This window comes from Symphalangus syndactylus, chromosome 24 (assembly GCF_028878055.3).
Source record: "Symphalangus syndactylus isolate Jambi chromosome 24, NHGRI_mSymSyn1-v2.1_pri, whole genome shotgun sequence".
Classification (NCBI taxonomy): Eukaryota; Metazoa; Chordata; class Mammalia; order Primates; family Hylobatidae; genus Symphalangus; species Symphalangus syndactylus.
Genome location: NC_072446.2, coordinates 18,733,263 through 18,754,795, shown reverse-complemented (window position 1 = coordinate 18,754,795; position 21,533 = coordinate 18,733,263). Strand labels below are relative to the sequence as shown.

At 44.2% G+C, this 21,533-nt stretch overlaps 1 non-coding gene across 1 annotated transcript; it reads right to left on the bottom strand.

Moving 5' to 3' along the window:
- Nucleotides 1-6,316: 6,316 nt before the first annotated feature.
- On the bottom strand, nucleotides 6,317-6,440 carry LOC129474940 (small nucleolar RNA SNORA32). The gene has a single exon (XR_008654685.1). It is a non-coding gene; the product is annotated as a small nucleolar RNA SNORA32 (small nucleolar RNA).
- Nucleotides 6,441-21,533: the final 15,093 nt, after the last annotated feature.

Genomic DNA, 21,533 nt, shown 5'->3' with positions numbered 1-21,533 from the left:
GTTGGCCAGGCTGGTCTCGAACTCTGATCTCAAATGATCTGCTGGTCTTGGCCTCCCAAAGTGCTGGGATTACAGGTGTGAGCCACTGTGCCCGGTTGACTCTAGAATTCTGAAAGAGGCCCTATTGTTATTCCCATACACACAAGGCTTAGAGAGGTAAAGGAAGCTGCCGAAGTTTGTCACGTAGCAGACCCAGATTTTGAAGCTGGGCGTATTAGACTTGAAAATCGAAGACTGCAGTCCTACCAAGAGAAGGACGTTCATTTGGATTTGCTTCTGTCTACATTTATTTCTCCAGCATGGTGGATGGAGGAGGCATGAACTTTCCAGTTACGCAGCCTTGAGCTTCTTGTCTTAAGTCTGCCTCCAAGACTTAACCAGCGGGCTGTATCATCTACCATGGCAGAGTTAAGATTACTGCAGACTGTGCTCTTCAAATTTGTAGCCTTTTGTTATTCTACACGGTCACTTTTAGTCTGACTTAAGATGCTTGAGTGACACAAGGAGCAGAGAGGGAAGCTAGGTCGGTAAGAATCTAAGTGTGACCCTGTTGCACCATAAGATCCCCCCCTCGTGCCAGCCAACAAGATTAACATCCAAGGTACTAATAAATGGAATGGCACCCCCCAAGGTGTAACTCCTTGAGAAGTTAACAATTATATTTTTATCCTAAATAAACCCAATGATGCCGGGCACGGTGGCTCCCGCCTGTAATCCCAGCACTTTGGGAGGCTGAGGCAGGCAGATCACGAGGTCAGGAGTTCGAGACCAGCCTGGCCAACATAGTGAAACCCTGTCTCTACTAAAAAATACAAAAAATTAGCCAGGCGTGGTGGTGGGCACCTGTAATCCCAGCTACTCAGGAGGCTGAGGCAGGAGAGTTGCTTGAACCTGGGAGGTGGAGGTCACAGTCAGCCGAGATTGCGCCATTGCACTCCAGCCCAGGCGAGAGTGTGAGACTCCGTCTCAAAAAAATTAATAAATAAAAATAAATGAACAGGCCGGGCGCGGTGGCTCACGCCTGTAATCTCAGCACTTTGGGAGGCCGAGGTGGGCGGATCACAAGGTCAGGAGATTGAGACCACGGTGAAACCCCGTCTCTACTAAATATACAAAAAATTAGCCGGGCGTGGTGGCGGGCGCTTGTAGTCCCAGCTACTCGGGAGGCTGAGGCAGGAGAATGGCGTGAACCCGGGAGGCGGAGCTTGCAGTGAGCCGAGATTGCGCCACTGCGCTCCAGCCTGGGCGACAAAGCGAGACTCCGTCTCAAAAAGAAAAAAAAAAAGAAAAAAATAAATGAACAAATAAAAAAAATAAAATAAACCCAATGGTGCTGAAGGTTGGAAGCTGAGTGTGTGGGAAGTAGCCATTTGAGTGTTTCCGAGTTTCCTTCTTTGATGGCGGACATAGCGATGGACTGAATGTTTGTTTTCCCTCCAAATTCATCTGTTGAAATCCTAACCCCTAATGTGTTATTTGAAGGGGAGGATCTTTGGGAGGTGATGAGGCCATGAGAGTGGTGCCCTCATGCATGGCATTAGTGCCCTTATAAAGGCAATCCCAGGGAACATTCCCTTTCTGCCACATTGGCAGTCTGCAGCCTGGAAGCCGGCTGTCACCAGAGCCTGACGGTAGTACCCGGAGGTCAGTGGGAGTCAGAGATCAGGATACCAGATGCTGACATTCTGATCTCTGACTTCCAGCTTCTAGAACTGGCAGAAATCAATGTCTGTTGCTCTAAGCTACCCAGTCAATGGTATTTTGTTATAGCAACCCAAAGGGACTAAGACAGACATGTAGAATGATTTTTGACCTAGTGACCAAAATCGTGCTAGGATTAGGTTTCTGGAAGAAAGAATGAGATCAAATTTTGAAAGAAAAAAGTGAAAGTGCTTGCTTTCTAGTTTGGAATAATGATTTCAGATTCGCTGGTCCTATGGCTCTTTGCACTTCCGCTACACCTTTCCAATGATTGCTTCATTTACTCAAACCGAAACCCAAACCAAGGCCGGGCGCGGTGGCTCACACTTGTAATCCCAGCACTTTGGGAGGCCCAGGCGGGCGGATCACGAGGTCAGAGATCGAGACCACGGTGAAACCCCGTCTCTACTAAAAATACAAAAAATTAGCCGGGCGTGGTGGCGGGCGCCTGTAATCCCAGCTACTCGGAGAGGCTGAGGCAGGAGAATGGAGTGTACCCGGGAGGCGGAGCTTGCAGTGAGCCGAGATTGCGTCACTGCACTCCAGCCTGGGCGACGGAGCAAGACTCCGTCTCACAAAAAAAAAAAACCAAAACCAAAGCAAGCCCCAAGTCCCCCAAACCTGTTAAAAGATACCAGTGGAACATTGGCTATGTGCAGACTCTGTGACAGGCACCGGGAATGAGACACCAAGGCAGATAAAAGTCTTACAATCTAATCAAATGGAAGCACTCACCAAAGAAATAATTTCACAAGTAATACTTTAATTACCTTTTTTTCCCCACGAAACATTTTATTACTATAATTGATATTTTACTTACCATTTTTGGCAACATTAATCAAATAATAAATTTCATCTGGAAGAACAAGCCAGCAAAATAGACAGGGAAATTCACAAAGGGTAATAACAAAATAGTAATCTTGACATATTCAATACATTGGTAAGCAAAACAAAGTTACATTGCCTTAAAATATAGAGAGGTATCAATAGAAAAACAGAGAAAGCTCCTGAAAGAGTTCAACTTATTATATAAATTTTAATTTGGTTGCAGTTTAATTACCTTTTTTTTTTTTTTGAGACGGAGTCTTTCTCTGTCCCCCAGGCTGGAGTGCAGTGGCGCGGTTTCGGCTCACTGCAAGCTCCGCCTCCCGGGTTCACGCCATTCTCCTGCCTCAGCCTCCCGAGTAGCTGGGACTACAGGCGCCCGCCAACACGCCCGGCTAATTTTTTGTATTTTTAGTAGAGACAGGGTTTCACCGTGTTAGCCAGGATAGTCTGGATCTCCTGACCTCGTGATCCGCTCGCCTCGGCCTCCCAAAGTGCTGGGATTACAGGCTTGAGCCACCGCGCCCGGCTTTAATTACCATTTTTAACTTGCTGTGAAAAGAAACATATGGGATGCAATGAGACTGTGTCTGAGTTGCATCCAAACTTCTAACCTACCCCGTCTACCTGTGATTCCTTTTCTGTTTGCCTCACTGCAATGTATTGGCTAAACATGTAGACAAGTAGATCTGACTACAGGGTTTCAGATCTGGTTTTGGCCCTTCCTGGATGTGTAACCTTGGCTAAGTTACCGAACCTATCTGAGCCCTAGGTCCCTCAGCTGTCGAGTGAATATAATAGAAGTACCTACTTCTAGGCTTATCATGAAAATCAAATGAGATGATCCGAGTGAAAGCACTCAGCCTTGGAATGGAGCACACAGCAGGTGCTCAATTAAGGCTAGTTGTTATTATTAGTCTCTGAAAGTGATCTCTACATTGTTCTCTCCCCCATGCCGAGAGGCACTGAATTAACTTACTCAAGATGCGACAAGGAACATAGTTTGGAGACTGACTTAGCATTGACCTGCCCCTGTCAGAGCCTGGATGTTGTTCAATAGCTGTGCATTTTGGGGCAAGTCACACAACACCCCCAGGAGACCCCATTGCCCTCATCTACAAAAGGAAGATGATAAATCCCTTTGACAATTAGAGTTAATAAGTAGAAAACACTTTGCTCAGGAAATGTCCGCTGCTGTTATTATTATTATTATTTTTTAAATTTGTACTTTTTGTAATTTTATTGGAGCCTCTTTTTTATTATACAGCTGCTGTTATTATTACATTAATATTATCTTTAGGCTCTGTACAAAACATAATAATGCCTGACTATGCTTTTTAATCCCACAGTTTTAGCGGTGTTTATGCCTCAATTTGAAAGTGGAATTTCAAAGTCCACTGAAAGTCTTTCTCTGAAGAGTGAATTGTCTTTATCCCTTAGCGTCTCTCCTGAAAGCTCTTATTTGGTGAGTAAATTTACAAGACGGGTGCTGGATAAGGGATTCATGTGGAGTTTGTCCTTAAAACACTTCTTTAATCTCTGCAGTTGCTGTGGAATTTGTGTCATTTTTGCTTGGGTGATCAGATTACATTTCATAAACAATATCCTCTATGTTTAAAAATCTTTAAACAGCCACTTGGAAGTGGCTTGACGTGGACTACAGTTAATGCCTTGTTTAATGTGGCTCCTCCATGGTAGACAGGGCTGACAATCAACTGTATATGCCCGCATCAGACGCCTGAGTAGATTCCTGTATTTTACAGAATTTTTTTTCTTATTTGAACTAGTTTTTTGGTTTTCTAATATAGGAGAATTTTGGTACAACAATGGTTCTTGTAACCTTCCAAAAATTGGAATCATTTTTATTGCTCTTTTTGCCCTTGTTAAATCTTGGTTTTCTTCATCCAGAACTTTCTTTCGAGACAGGGTCTCACTCTGTTGCCCAGGCTAGAGTGCAGTGCTGCAGTCTTGGCTCACTGCAGCCTCAACCTCCCAGGCTCAAGCCATCCTCCCACCTCAACCTCCTGAGTAGTTGGGACTACAGGTGTGTGCCACCAAACCAGGATTATATACATATATATATATATATATATATATACACACACACATACATACACACACATATACACACACATATATATACATATATATACACACACATACATACACACATACATACACACACATATATATACATATATACATATATATACACACACACACACACATACATACATACATATATTCTTTTGAGACAGAGTCTCTCTCTGTTGCCCAGGCTGGAGTGCAGTGGTGCAATCTCGGCTTGCTGCAACTTCCATCTCCCAGATTCAAGCAATTCTCCTGCCTCAGCCTCCCGAGTAGCTGCGATTACAGGCGTGCGCCACCATGCCCGGCTACTTTTTCTATTTTTAATAGAGACAAGGTTTCACCATGTTGGCCAGTCTGGTCTCAAACTCCTGACCTCAAGTGTTCCACCCGCCTGGGCCTCTCAAAGTGATGAGGTTACAGATGTGAGCCATCGTGTCTGGCTGTATTTTTTAAAATAGAGATGAGGTTTCACCATGTTGGTCAGGCTGGTCTCAAACTCTTCAGCTCAAGTGGTCTGCCCACCTTGGCCTCCCAAAGTGCTGGGTTTACAGGTTTGAGCCACTGTGCCCAGCCAGAACTTTCAAACATCAAAATTGCCAGCTCACCCTGACCCTTCCCCACCATCACCCTGGGATGACTGGGGAGAATTGGATATTTTCTTTTCTTTTTTTTTTGAGACGGAGTCTTGCTCTGTCACCCAGGCTGGAGTGCAGTGGCACCATCTCGGCTCACTGCTAGCTCTGCCTCCCGGGTTCACGCCATTCTCCTGCCTCAGTCTCTCCGAGTAGCTGGGACTACAGGCGCCCGCCACCACGCCCGGCTAATTTTTTGTATTTTTAGTAGAGACGGGGTTTCACTGTGGTCTCGATCTCCTGACCTCGTGATCCACCCGCCTCGGCTTCCCAAAGTGCTGGGATTACAAGTGTGAGCCACCGTGCCCGGCCATTTTATTTTCTTAACATGGTAAAACCCCATCTCTACTAAAAATACAAAAATTAGCTGGGCATGGTAGCACACATGCATCTGCCTCTGTTCACTGCAACTTGGCCTGGCCTCAGGGTTTTTTTGCCCTGGCTTTTCCCTGGGCCTCTACAGTTCTGCCCCCAGAGGTTTGCCTGGCTTTTTTTTTTTTTTTTTTTTGAGACGGAATCTTGCTCTGTTGCCAGGCTGGAATGCAGTGGCGGGATCTCAGCTCACTGCAACCTCTGTCTCCTGGGTTCAAGCGATTCTCATGCCTCAACCTCCCGAGTAGCTGGGACTACAGGTGCGCACAACCACACCCATCTAATTTTTGTTTTTTTTTTTTTTTAAAGTCAATAAATTTTTATTCAAAGAATTCCATGTTGTGATTTCTTCCACTGTCCATCAAGGTCACTTTTGATCCTCTAAAGAGCTGGAGTCAAAAGATGTATCTTCAAGTTTGCCCTTTTTAATGAAACTGATCCAGCTGTCCTGTCAGCCCTACATAACAATAATATAAAAGTAAATTTTACATTTCCAGAGATGATTGTACAGTGGGTGAACACGAATGAGTCCTAGAACGAGCCTGAGTTAACTCTACTACAAACTGCTTGGTAATTAGCAACCCACAAGGGTTACAATACAAAGGCAAAGCACATTCGCATCATTCAAGAGATCTAGAAGAATTTTAAAACTCATTGATTTTAAGGAAAAATCACATGTGGTTCACATTATAATCAACTGTTCCCAATAAGCTGATTGCTAGCAAAGTAGCAGAGAAAAAACCTACTGGGAAATTTTTTTATGGTCATGTCCACAGCAAATGAGAAACTGCATAATTTTTGTATTTTTAGTAGAGAGGGGGTTTCACCATGTTGGCCAGGATGGTGTTAATCTCCTGACCTCGTGATCCACCTACCTCGGCCTCCCAAAGTGTTGGGATTACAGGTATGAGCCACCGCGCCTGGCCTGCCTGGCTCTTTTCTAACTGTTCCTGTTCAGCAAAAATGTCGCTTCCTCCAGGAGCCTTCCCTGATATCCCCTGCCCCGCTTCAGTGGCTTCGTAGCACTGAGCAGTATCTGGAATTGTCTTTTCTATTTAATTCTAACATTGTTTTCCCCTCCCCTTCTAGAACAGTGTAGAATGGGAGCTCTAAATCTCAACACTGTTGACAGTTGGGCCCAGGTAACTTTTTGTTTCAGGGGCCGTTCTGTGCCTGACCGGGTCTGTATGTAGTGTGTCCCCGACCTTCACTCACTGGATGCCACCAGCAGCTTCTCCTTGCCCCCTGCCAGCTGGACAATAAAAAATGTCTCCAGATATTACCAAATGTCTTCTGGGGCAAAGGGGCAAAATCGCACTGATGTAGAATTTAAGGTCTTTTTTTTTTTTTTAAGAGACGGAGTCTCGCTCTGTCTCCCAGGCTGGAGTGCCGTGGCACAATCTTGGCTCACTGCAACCTCTGCCTCCTGGGTTCAAGCGATTCTTCTGCCTCAGTCTCCTGAGTAACTGGGATTACAGGCACGCACCACCATGTCTGGGTAATTTTTTGTATTTTTAATAGAGACAGGATTTCACCATGTTGGCCAGGCTGGTCTCGAACTCCTGACCTCAGGTGATCCGCCCGCCTCAGCCTCCCAAAGTGCTGGGATTACAGGTGTGAGCTACTGCGCCCGGCAGTATCTGTCTGATTTTAGCTCCTGTTTTCTTAACCACTCTGCCATAGCACTTCTGTTAAAGCTATTTGGCAACAAATAAGTCTTATTTTAGCATTGAAAATACAAAAAATCATGCTAAAAGATGCCTAGGGCTTCTGTTATGACCTATGCTTCCTTCTTGTGTCTTTAAAAACATTCAGTCGTTGCTGTTTATATTTTCTCTATTTTAAAATTTTAAACCATCCCCGCACAGCTTGCCTGGAAACTGTTAACACTGAAACTTATAGGTTAAATTCATACAAGCTGGCCTATTATAGTCTTTCCTGCAAAATGCACAGTGAATTGCAAATGTTTACATTTCCTATTAACAAGAAAATTAGTGTCTCTAGAAACAGTAGTCTTCTCTGGACCAGCATTAAATGCCTGTTTTGTTCTTTTCAAGTTGCTCGAGTTCATAATAGGGCTCTGGTCCTCATATCTTTTTTTTTTTTTTTTGATACAGAGTCCTGCTCTGTTGCCCAGGCTGGAGTGTGCAATGGCGCGATCTCAGCACACTGCAACCTCCGCCTCCAGGGTTCAAGTGATTCTCCTGCCTTAGCCTCCCGAGTAGCTGGGACTACAGGTGACCGCCACCACGCCTGGCTAATTTTTTTGTAGTTTTTGTAGAGACGGGGTTTTGCCATGTTGGCCAGGCTGGTCTCTAACTCCCGACCTCAGGTGATCTGCCCGCCTCAGCCTCCCAAAGTCCTGGGATGACAGGTGTGAGCCACAGCGCCCAGCCTGCTCCCGATATCTTTTTTTTTTTTTTTTTTGAGACGGAGTCTCGCTCTGTCACCCAGGCTGGAGTGCAGTGGCACAATCTCGGCTCACTGCAAGCTCCGCCTCCCAGATTCACGCCATTCTCCTGCCTCAGCCTCTCCGAATAGCTGGGACGACAGGCGCCCGCCACCACGCCCGGCTAATTTTTTGTAATTTTAGTAGAGACGGGGTTTCACCGTGGTCTCGATCTCCTGACCTCGTGATCCGCCCGCCTCGGCCTCCCAAAGTGCTGGGATTACAAGCGTGAGCCACCGCGCCCGGCTGATATCTTTCACTTACTCTTCACAATTGTGTGTGACTTCTTTTCTGGTTGCCGGATTGGTTACAACCTCCTCCATTAAGCCTGAATTAATCTTTACTCTCTGCTTCCTGGACCATATCCTTGAATGCTTGCATCCTAACATCCAGTAAGACACCTCCGTACTGCCTTTTTCATCCTGGCAAATCACAAACTGATACTTCCAGCACTTTGGGAACAAAATTCTTCTACAGGACACAAATGCATGGCTGCTAGGAAGCTCTTGGTGCCTGAAAACATATGCCAGGACTCAGAGCACAGGTGTGTGTGTGTGTGTGTGTGTGTGTGCACGTGTTGGATTGTTATAACTTTATTAATTTATTTTGAGTTTTTGGAAAAGGTAGCAAAACAGCCTCACAGGGAATCACTACTGCTCAGGGAAGTATTAAATAGGAAATGAGTGGGCCGGGCGCGGTGGCTCACGCCTGTCATCCCAGCACTTTGGGAGGCCACAGCGGATATGAGGTCGGGAGTTTGGGACCAGCCTGGCTAAGATGGTAAAACCCCTTCTCTACCCAAACTACAAAAATTAGCCAGGCATGGTGTCATACGCCTGTAATCCCAGCTACCCGGGAGGCTGAGGCATGAGAATCGCTTGAACTTGGGAGGCGGAGGCTGCAGTGAGCTGAGATTGTGCCACTGCACTCCAGACTGGGTGACAGAGCGAGACTCTGTCTGAAAAAACAACCAACCAACCAGACAAACAAACAAACAAAAAAAAAAACGAAAAAAATAGAGAGAATGAGTGAATCTTTATGTATGTTAAAAGGTGCTGGCCAGGTGCTGTGGCTCATGCCTATAATCCCAGCACTTTGGGAGGCCAAGGCGAGTGGATCACGAGGTCAAGAGATCGTGAGCATCCTGGCCAACATGGTGAAACCCCGTCTCTACTAAAAATACAAAAATTAGGCCAGGCGCTGTGGCTCACGTTTGTAATCCCAGCACTTTGCGAGGCCGAGGAGGGCGGATCACGAGGTCAGGAGATCGAGACCACGGTGAAACCCCGTCTCTACTAAAAATACAAAAAAAATTAGCCGGGCATGGTGGCGGGCGCCTGTAGTCCCAGCTACTCAGAGAGGCTGAGGCAGGAGAATGGCGTGAACCTGGGAGGCGGGGCTTGCAGTGAGCCGAGATTGTGCCATTGCACTCCAGCCTGGGCGACAGAGCGAGACTCTGTCTCAAAAAAAAAAAAAAAAAAATTAGCTGGGCCTGGTGGCATGCACCTGTAGTCCCAGCTAGTCAGGAAGCTGAGGCAGGAGAATTTCTTGAACCTGGGAAGTGGAGGTTGCAGCGAGCCGAGATCGCACCATTGCACTCCAGCCTGGCAACAGTGCACGACTCCGTCTCAAAAAAAAAAAGGTGTCATTCTTGCTGGCTCTGATTCGAATTTCCATTTAGCCTCACAGTTCTTCAGTGAGATCCAAAGTCGGGAGGCATGCTGGTGTAGGGCAGAGGTCAGCCCACAGGTCAATCCAGGTTGCTGCCTAGTTTTGTAACTTAAAGGTCATGTTTGAGCTGCGTATTTGAGTAGGATTTTACCATGCAGATGGGGAAGCAAGAACATTCTAAGATGGCCTAGCAAACTCCAGTCTGGGGGCCAAACCTGTCACACTGCCTGTTTTTATAAGTAAGATTTTTTATTTGAACACAGCTACACTCATTTATATATTGTCTCTGGTTGCTTTTACTCTACAATGGCAGAGACTGGATGGGCTCCAATGACTAAAATATTTACTGTCTGATCCTTTACAGAAAAAAAAAAAATTCCACCCCTGGTGTAAGGCTTAAACATTTGGGCTATGAATCAACAGCCTGTGTTCAAATTCCAGCTCCACCAATTGACTTCTGTGTAACCTTGGTTACACACTTATAAAATGGAAATATGAATTCCTCTGGGTTGATGTGAGAAGTAAATTCAGTAATCCTAGTAAGTGGTTACTCAGTGACAGTTATTATGATTCATCTAAACTAAAGAAGATTTTCAGAGGCTTCTCATAGTCTTAATGCCCTGGATTATAATCATACTAGATGTTTTTTGTCCTTATAAAAATTAAACATCTAAAATATTTGAGGAATTTGGGCAGCCACCTTTCCTGTTCCAGGAATGAAAGGTTCATAAAATACTGGCAGTACATTTTCAGTTATTTGATGTTGATTAATAGAGTCATGGAAACATAGTAGGTCTCCAGGGGTGTGCCCTGGGACCCTGTCTTTGATCTATCCTGGATATCATTTTGATTCAGGACTAAATAATTAAGTTTTTCAGATGAAATTTCTAGGAGACAAAATACTAATATTATAGGATCAAGATTCACAATGGTCTCCATAGCTTCAAATGAAGGATTGGAAGAAATAAGAGAGCATTTACCAGGGATTGATGTGGATTCTGGCATCAATTACTCACGTCTGGGAATGGGGAGACTTGGCCAGACAGCAGCAGTTCCTGGGAAGTAGTTCTCGGACTTCTAGTTGGCCACAGGTTCAATTTGAGCCAGATGCATACAGCTGCCGACAAGCAGAGAATCTTAGGCTGCATTAATGGAGTCAGGATATGCCTTGTGGGCTCCAAGGACAATAAAGAAAGAAAACAATTTGAATGAGCTAGGCAACCCATGTTTGCAGAATGGAGGTTCGTTATGGAGACAAAGTACAATTTTTAATGAGGATCCTGCCAAAGTTTCATAGGTTGAGGGGGCGGTGGGGGAAGAGGCAAATTGATGAGTCATCTGGGAACTATGTCATAATGAGGAATGGCTGAAGGATTTAAGGATGTTTCTTTCCCACAAGGGAAGAAAGCTTTGGGAAACCACTGAAGGTCTTCCGTGTGGAAGAAGGTGCCTTGTTATTTCTATTGCTTTTTAGCAAAACTTGGAGAAAATAAATGTGAGGTACTTATCTTTTGGGATATCAGCTCGGCTCACAATGTTTCTTGTATCCCTGCCCTGAGTCTACTGTCTCAGCTGAGGGGAGTCCCTGGAAGCCATATTTGTTCTTCATAACCCTGTTGATAGCTGATCCAACAAGAGATGAATGCCTGCTGGAAACTATAACAAATAAGTTCTCTACCCCAGGGAACATGGAAGTTGCCTTGAGGACTGTCAGTCGGCCTCTTTGTATAGTTGGATCTGTAAGGTATAAATCTGAGCACAAGGGTAGACATTTTCCACCATGACAATGCACGGGCAGAGAAAGTCAATCTACAGTGAAAAAAATGAGGCCAAGATGCAGAGAAGCAGGAATGAAAAACAGAAGGCCAGGCTGGGCACGGTGGCTCACACCTGTAATCCCAGCACTTTGGGAGGTTGAGGTCGGTGGATCACCTGAGGTCAGGAGTTTGAGACCAGCCTGGCCAACAGGTTGAAACACTGTCTCTATTAAAAATACGAAAATTAGCTGGGTGTGGTGGCGCATGCCTGTAATTGCAGCTACTTGGGAGGCTGAGGCAGGAGAATCGCTTGAGCCCAGGAGGCGGAGTGAGCTGAGAGTGCACGTTCTACTCCAGCCTGGGTGACAGAGCAAGACTCCATCTCAAAGGAAAAAAAAAAGAAAAACAGAAGGTCTTGCTGGTTGGATTATTTTATTTTGTTCATTTACTTATTTTTTTGTAGATATAGGAACTTTCTATGTTGCTAAGGTTGATCTTGAATCCCTGGCCTCCTGCCTCAGCCTCCTAAAACACTGGGATTACAGGCATTCAGCCACCATGCCTAGCCTGGTCAGGTTCTTTTTAGCTTCCCATCTGCTGGTTTCAGTCCTTCCTAAGGCCTAATCCCCTTCCTGGACTTGGGCTTCATGAGATATCTTTTTGTTCTTGTTATAAATTCTCCCTTTTTACTTCTGCTAGTTCAACTAGGTTTCTTCATGTACAACCAAAAGTGTCGTAGCTATGTCAGAGTACAGTATAAAGTAGCTCAGTATATGGAAGACATGGTGAATCTGTTCAGCCACTTGAAAGAGTTACTTCAAGAAATAAGGCTATGGCCGGGCGAGGTGGCTCACGCCTGTAATCCCAGCACTTTGGGAGGCCGAGGCAGGCGAATCACAAGGTCAGGAGTTCTAGATCAGCCTGGCCAATATGGTGAAACCCTGTCTCTACTAAAAATACAAAAATTAGCCGGGCGTGGTGGCAGGCTGAGGCAGAATTGCTTGAACCCAGGAGGCGGAGGTTGCAATGAGCCGAGATGGAGCCACCACTGCACTCCAGCGTGGGTGAAAGTGAGACTCTGTCTCAAAAACAAACAAACAAACAAACAAAAAAGAAGTAAGGCTATTTATGTTCCTGGGAGCACACAAGTGGAAGCGAAATAACCCTAGATAACTGGGAGGCATAATGAAAGCTTGGGCTTGAACTTCAGAAAAACTTGGGATTAATTTTAAGCTCCACCACTTTCTAGCTAGGACCTTGGACAATGGTCTTAACTTTTACTGAGCCTATTTCTTGTGCAAGATGGGGAGAATACGGCATACCTCATAGAATGGTTGAGGATGAAATAAGCTACTCTTAGTTTCCTATTGCTACTGTAAGAGATTGCCACAAACTTAGTGGCTTAAAACAAATTCAGAGGCCGGCGCGGTGGCTCATGCCTGTAATTTCAACACTTTGGGAGGCTGAGGTGGCCAGATTGCTTGAGCCCAGGAGTTCAAGACCAGCTTGGGCAACATGGTGATACCCCATCTCTGCTTTTTGTATTTTTTTTTAATACAAAAAATTAGCCAGGTGTGGTGGTGCACACCTGTGGTCCCGTCTACTTGGGAGCCTGAGTTGGGAGGATCTCTTGAGCCTGGGAAGTGGAGGTTGTAGTGAGCTGAGACTGGTACCACTGCACTCCAGCCTGGATGACAGAGCGAGACTCTTGTCTCAGACAAAACAAAAGGAAACAAAACAAAAATTTAGGCTAGGTGCGGTGGCTCACTCCTGTAATCTCAGCACTTTGGGAAGCTGAGACAGAAGGATCCTAGGCCAGGAGTTTGAGACCAGCCTGGGGAACACAACCAGACTCCATCTCTAAAAAAACAAAAATTAAAATAATTAGCCAGGGATGGTGGTGCACACCTGTATTCCCAGCTACTCCGGAGGCCGAGGTGGGAGGATTGCTTAAGCCTGGGAGTTAAAGGCTGCAATGAACTATGATCATCACTGCACTCCAGCCTGGGTGACACAGTGCACAGTGAGACTTTGTCTCAAAAAAAATTTTTTTTAAATTCTTAATTAGGAGGTTATTTATTTATTTATTTATTTATCTATCTGAGACCGAGTCTCACTGTTACTCACGGTGGAGTACAGTGGTGTAATCTCAGCTCACTGCAACCTCCGCCTCCCAGGTTCAAGTGATTCTTGTGCTTCAATCTCCTGAGTAGCTGGGATTACAGGCGTTTGCCACCATGTCCAGCTAAGTTTTGTATTTTTAGTAGAGATGGGATTTCACCCTGTTGGCCAGGCTGGTTTTGAACTCTGACCTCAGGTGGCCCACCCTCCTCGGCCTCCCAAAGTGTTGGGATTACATGTGTGAGCCACCGAGGCCCGCCATTATTTTTAATAGGATTCTTTCTGGTGAATGGTGAGATTTCCATGAAGAGTCTTAAAGGACAAAGATTCAGTCGATCTTGGTTTCCAAACCTCACTTCACCATTTAACTGCCTGATGGTGGGTAGGGTTAATGCACCTTTCTGAAGCTATATCCTCATCTGTAAAGCGTGTGTTCATAGTTTTTCTGGTAGGGTTTCTATGACAATATGATTGTAGGCGGAAGCAATTTCTATAGCACCATACAAGTATTACTTACAATTCATAGATAATTCACCAAAAGATTAATCAGCAGGTAAACAGCACAGAGACTGTGACCCTGTTGTGGACAAAAAGTTGAGGTTAGATGCAAAGTTTCCAACTCAGCCTACAATCGTTCTTCTACCCCTGCCCTGAGTCCACTGTCTCAGCTGAGGGGCGTCCCTGGAAGCCGTATTTGTTCTTCATAACCCTGTTGATAGCTGATCCAACAAGAGATGAATGCCTGCTGGAAACTAGAACAATTAAGTTCTTTACCCCAGGGAACGTGAAAGTTGCCTTGAGGACTGTCAGTCGGCCTCAGCAAAGGCAAAGTTTTCAGCTAAAACTAGGCACCTGCCAGGTCTCTAGGCTGGAGCGAAGCCACCATTGCACAACTTCAAATGTTCCAGAACAAAGATAGACATTGGACGGCTGGGAAGCAGCTGTTGTTCTGCCTCGGGGTGACAGGCGTCATTTTCTTGAGTTGCTAGCTCTTGGTAAAGGTCTGCTTTCTATAGTGGAGACCTAGATGTGCAAGTCACAGCAAGCCTGGGGCTTGGGGGATCCGAGTGCTAGCTGTGGTTTGATCACTCATCATCAATGGCCTTAGGACTTTTTTTTTTTTTTGAGATGGAGACTCACTGTCACCAAGGCTGGAGTGTAGTGGCGTGATCTCGGCTCACTGTAACCTCCACCTCCCGGGTTCAAGCAATCCTCCTGCCTCAGCCTCCCTAGTGGCTGGGATTACAGGCACTCAACACCATGACCATGTCACATCACACACAGTGTCTGCGAAATTTATCTCAACTTTTGTTGTGATGAAAAATTTCCGACAAATACTTTTCTGCAAAATAATTTTTTAACCACTGCACACCATTCCAGGGATGGGTGTATCAATCCCATACATCTCTATTGATTATGTCTCCATGATTTCATGTTTATATTATTACATCAATGAGGCGAATAGCATTGTCTATATATATTGGCATGCATTCTCATTTTTTTTAGGATAAATTCCCAGAAGTGGAATTGCCCAATAAAACAAAAAAGACTTCAAGCCATTTGATACACACTGCCAAGCTGGCTCTCAGAAAATTGTGCTAATTTACATTTCTAACATCAGTGTATAAGAGTGCTTTCTTCTATAGGTTACCAACACTGGTTATTAACAATGGAAATTCTTTTGCAAATCTTATAGTTCAAAATATTCTTCTTATTATATATTACCTTATTATTTATGATATTTTCTGGTGAAATTAAAATACTAACCATACCAAGAGTGGGCAAGAATGTAGAGGGGCTTGGCCAGGCACAATGGCTCACACCTGTAATACTAGCACTTTGGGAGGCCTACGTGGATGGATCATTTGTCAGGAGTTCAAGACCAGCCTGGCTGACATGGTGAAACCCCATCTCTACTAAAAATTTAAAAATTAGCTTGGCATGGTGGTGTGCGCCTGTAATCCCAGCTATTCGAGAGGCTGAGGCGGGAGAATTGCTTGAAACTGGGAGGTGGAGGAGGTTGCAGTGAGCCGTGATTGCACTACTGTACTCTAGCCTGGGTGACAGAGTGAGACTCCATCTCAAAAAATAAATAAATAAATAAAAAAGCTGCCATGGTGGCTCATGCCTGTAATCCCAGTACTTTGGGAGGCCAAAGTGGGTGGGTGGGTCGCCTGGGGTTGGGAGTTTGAGACCAACCTGACCAACATGGAGAAACCCTGTCTCTACTAAAAATATAAAATTAGCTGGGCGTGGTGGTGCATGCCTGTAATCCCAGCTACTCAGGAGGCTGAGGCAGCAGAATCACTTGAACCCAGGAGGTGGAGGTTGTGGTGAGCCGAGATAGTGCCATTGCACTCCAGCCTGGGCAACAAGAGTGAAACTTCGTCTCAAAAAAAAAAAAAAAAGAAAGAAAGAAAGAAAAAGAATGTGGAGGGACTGGAACTCTCATATACCACTGGTAGGAAAGAAAGATGTTGCAACCATTTTGGAAAATAGTTTGACAGTTTCTTTAAAAGTTCAATGTCCATCTACCCTATGATCTAGCCATTTCATGCCTTGGTATTTATCCAAGAGAAAAGGAAATAGATGTCCATACAAGAGTCGTACACAAATGTTTATAGTGGTTTTAACTGTAATAACTTCAAACTGAAAATAAACCATATGTCCATCAACAACTTAATAGATAAACAAATTGTGGTACATCCACACAATGGAATAGCACTCAGCAATAAAAATAAATGAACTACTGATACATGCAATGACATGAGTGATTCTCAAAATTATTATGCTGAGTGAAAGATGCCAGACAAAAAAGAGTACATACCATTTGATCCCATGTGTATAAACACTAAAAAGTATGCACTAATCTGCATTTAGTGACACTAATTTATAATGACAATAATCTATAGTAAAGCAGACCAGTGGTTGCCTGGTAATGGGGGTGAGGAGCAAAATAAAGCAATTACAAAGAAAACTTTTGGACTAATGGATATGGTCACTATATTGATTTGTGGTGAAGATTTCATGGTCATATACATAGAACAGAACAGAACAAACTGTACCTTTTCAATATGTGTAGTTATCATATGTTAATTACATGTCAATAAAGATGCTTTTAAAAATCCCCCCAGATAAGCCAGGTGCAGTGGCTCATGCCTATAAACCCAGCACTTTGGGAGGACAAGGTGGGAGGATTGCTTGAGCTCAGGAGTTTGAGACCAGCTTGGGCAACATGGTGAAACTCTGTCTCTACCCAAAATACAAAAATTAGCTTGGCATGGTGGTGCATGCCTGTGGTCCCAGCTACTCAGGAGGCTGAGATGGGAGGATCGCTGGAGCCTGGGAAGTTGAGGCTGCATTGAGCCATGATGATGCTACTGCACTCCAGCTTGAGTGAGAGAGCGAGACCCTGCATCAAATAAATAAATAAATAAAAATAAAAAAATTCCCCTCAGGACGGTTGGCCCTACGTATGTGCGGATTCTGTATCCACGGATTAACTCAATTCAACTGAAAATATTTGAAAAAAAAAAAAAAAAAAGATGATTGCCGGGCGCAATGTCTCACGCCTTTAATCCCAGCACTTTGGGAGGCTGAGGTGAGCGGATCACCTGAGGTCAGGAGTTCGAGACCAGCCTGACCAACATGGAGAAACCCTGTCTCTACTAAAAATTTAGCCGGGCTTGGTGGCACATGCCTGTAATCCCAGCTACTCAGGAGGCTGAGGCAGGAGAATCATTTGAACCCAGGAGGCGGAGGTTGTGTTGAGCAGAGATTGCGCCATTGCATTCCAGCCTGGGCAACAAGCATGAAACTCTGTCTCAAAAAATAAATAAATAAATAAATAAATAAATAAATAAATAAATAAATAAATAAAATTGCATCTGTACTCAACATGTACTGACTTTATTTCTTGTCATTTCCTAAATAATACTGTAAAACAACTATTTATATAGGCTTAGGTGTTGTAAGTAATCTACAGGTAACTTAATGTGTACAGGACGATGTGCATAGGCTATATGCAAATATACCCTTTTCTTTTGTTTTTTGAGACAGGGTGTGGCTCTGTTGCCCAGTCTGGAGTGCAGTGGCAAGATCTTGACTCACTGCAATCTTCGCCTACTGGGCTTAAGCCATCTTCCCACCTCAGCCTCCCAAGTAGCAGGGACTACAGGGGGGCGCCAACATGCTGAGCTAATATTTGTACTTTTTGTAGAGATGGGGTTTCGCCATGTTGTCCAGACTGTGCTGAAACTCCTGAGCTGAAGAGATCCGCCTACCTTGGTCTCCCAAATACACCGTTTTCTGTCAGGAACTTGAGCATCTTTGGATTTTGGTATCCGTGGGAGGTCCTGGAACCATTCCCCCAGGGATATGGAGGGACAACTGTGTTACAATATTCTCATTGATTTACTTATTGTTGTTGTCGTTTACTAAGCAGGGGCACCGAATACGGTCAGGCAGGCTGCCAGTTTCACAGTTCTCTATTTGGAGTGTCTATTTCCAAACAGACACCCCCCGAAGCTGTGGAATGCGGCAGCTTCGCCAGTGAGCTGAACATCATGGCATCTATTGATCAGCCTTTTATATTTCTTTTTACGGGTATTGCCTTTATTTTGACGATTTTCCATATGTAAGCTCTCTTTATATAGGCTATTAGGCATCTGTCATACATGTTGCAAAGATGTTTTCCGGCTTTGCAATTTGGAGCTGACTTTTGACACCGATGAACCAGTGACAATTACTTCTGATCCGATAACGTATTTGTTGGCAAAGCATGGTCCTGTGAATTCCTTTCTTGGCACCTAGGATCATTGCTTCAGCATCTGTTCTTTTAGAAAACAGGTTTGTCCAGCAACTTGTATTTGTCATCTTCCTTGTGATTTGTTTGATCAGGTACGTTGTCTGTTAATTGAGTTGCTGCTGGCTTTCAGGTCAAACGCATTAGGCTTTAATAGGCATTCTGAAGTGCTTACCAAACCCAGCTCTGTAGTAAAGGAACTGTTAAGAGTCCTTCTTTTCTCTTTTCCTTCTCCTACGTTTATTTCAGTTTGTTGAATTCCTCCCATAATCTGCCTCTGGGTTAAAGGCTTTACGTTATCTTTTCACATCTAATTCTCATAACCTTGTGATCCTAGGTGTGGTTAGTTCCGTTTTTTATTTAAGGAAACTAACTTGTGGAGAAGTAAAAAAAAAAAAAAAATTCTACCCGGGATCACATGGGTAGCAGGTGAGGAAAGTGACTTTTGAACTTATATTGGTCAGACTCCAAAAGTCAAGCTCTTAACCTTCACCCTACTACCTCTAACTTACCCTGGCTTTCAATGAGTTGCTTGTGTGTTTCTTCGTCTTTTAACCCTGATAAAGAGATTTGGTGCACAATAGGACCTGAAATCTATTGGGTTGAGAAGAGAAAGAATATTCTATGTGGGGTGTGCTGAGATGTTTCCAAAATGTTTCCACTTCAGTTTCATACACAAACATACAATGGATGAAAAAGCAGGAAGGCAATAAGCTCACTTTGTTACACACTCCCTCTGCAATCAGGTTGTACATAATGCCACTATGAGCAACATCTCAACCTCAGCACTGTTGACATTTTGGGTGGATAGTTCTTTGTTTTGTGTTGCTGTCGTGTGCCTTGGATGTTTACAGCATCCCTGGCCTCTACCCACTAGATGCCAGTAGCACCTCCACCCCTGCTGTGACAATGGAAAATGTTTCCAGACATTGCCAAACGTCCTCTGGGAGGAAGAATCGCCCCTGGTAAACAACCACTGGCCTATGATTAATAAAGGCTTAACAATGCCTTTCACAGCTCCAAAGAAATATCCATAGATTACAAGGCTAATAAAGATACACTGGGTCATGTATTTCTCTCCTCTCTCTCTCTTTTTTTTTTTCCCACTAGCAGAATTTCCTAGTGGAAGCTAAATGTTTGATTAGCACACTTAGGAACCGGAGAAATGTTTATTTAAATATATGGCTAATACAAAGAAAACATTTTTATCATTATTTTCTCATTACAGATAATTTTTTTTTCTTTTTTGAGATGGAGTTTCGCTCTTGGTGCCCAGACAGGAGTGCAATGGCATGATCTCAGCTCACCACAACCTCCGCCTCCCGGGTTCAAGTGATTCTCCTGCCTCAGCCTCTCGAGTAGCTGGGATTACAGGCATGTGCCACCACATCCGGCTAATTTTGTATTTTTAGTAGAGGCGGGGTTTCTTCATGTTGATCAGACTGGTTTCGAACTCCTGACCTCTGGTGATCCTCCTGCCTTGGCCTCCCAAAGTGCTGGGATTATAGGCGTGAGCCACTGTGCCCGACCACTACAGATTTTTATTGAACTCACACTGTTTGCCAATCCCAATGCTAAATCCCTTACTATGTCATTTATCTCAGTTATGACTCACAGGTTTTAAAAATAGACATGAATGTTATGCCCATTTTACTGATCAGGAAATTGAGATTTACAGAGATTAAATAACTCCTTTAAGATCACTGGAAAGATTAATGCAGCTGAAAACTTAACCCAAGTTTGTTTTACACTGGGGTTTATTTACACTACTGACTTCCAAAATTAATATTCATCCACAGTAGGACAATTAAACACAATCATTAAGAACAAAATAAAGACTATAAAATTAGTGCTATCTCACCACTCAGCAATAATCTGTATTGACATTTTGCTGTGAATTCATTCAGTCTTCATTCTCTGCATTTAAAAACATATATGCTTCAGAAAAAATGAAACATGTTTAATATCCTGTGTTTCTTCTTTATATTTGGGACGACTTTTCCATCATGATGTTAAACATTCTTTACTAAGTACCATTTAAAAGAGCTATATAAAAATTTAAAAAATTAACCAGACATGGTGGCATGTACCTGTAGTCCCAGCTACTTGGGAGGCTGAAGTGGGAGGTTTCTTTGAGCCAAGGAGTTAGAGATCAGCCTGGACAACATAGTGAGACCACCATCTCTAAAAAAATAAAAATATTTAGCCAGGGGTAGTGGCGTGTGCCTGTTGTCCCAACCACTTGGGAGGCTGAGGCAGGAGGGTTGCTTGAGCCCAAGAGTTTGAGGCTGTAGTAAGCTATGATCGTGCCACTGCGCTCCAGCCTGGGTGACATAATGAGACTCTGTCTCAAAATGAATGAATGAATGAATTAATAAATGAAAGGGCTATTTCATATTCTACCAGGGAACATTTAAACAGTCTCCCATTGCCAGACATTCTGGTTGTATTTTTTCCTCTCTCCCTCTCTCCTTCTCCCACCCTCTCTCTTTCTTTCTTTTTCATGTTATTTACACAAGATAAATTCCTAGCAGTGAAATACTGGAGTAAAAGTAATCATATGTATTTTGAAGAGTGCCGATGTCATCAAAAAGTGATTTTTTTTTTTTTTTTTTTTTGAGACGGAGTCTCGCTGTGTTGGCCAGGCTGGAGTGCAGTGGCGCAATCTCGGCTCACTGCAAGCTCTGCCTCCCGGGTTCACACCATTCTCCTGCCTCAGCCTCTCCGAGTAGCTGGGACTACAGGCGCCTGCCACCATGCCCGGCTACTTTTTTTGTATTTTTAGTAGAGACAGGGTTTCACTGTGGTCTCGATCTCCTGACCTCGTGATCTGCCCGCCTCGGCCTCCCAAAGTGCTGGGATTACAAGCGTGAGCCACCGCGCCTGGCCAAAAACTGATATATTTTTAAGGCTTATGATGCATGCTGTCAAATGCATCCCCCCTAAAGGTTGTACTGACTTATATTTTACCTGCATTGAATGGATGGATATACTTTTTTCGTCCAAAAAACAAAGGGCTTCTAACTAATTAAAAACAAAAAAACATGGCCGGGCATGGTGACTCACGCCCGCAATCCTAGCACTTTGGGAGGCCGAGGTGGGCGGATCAC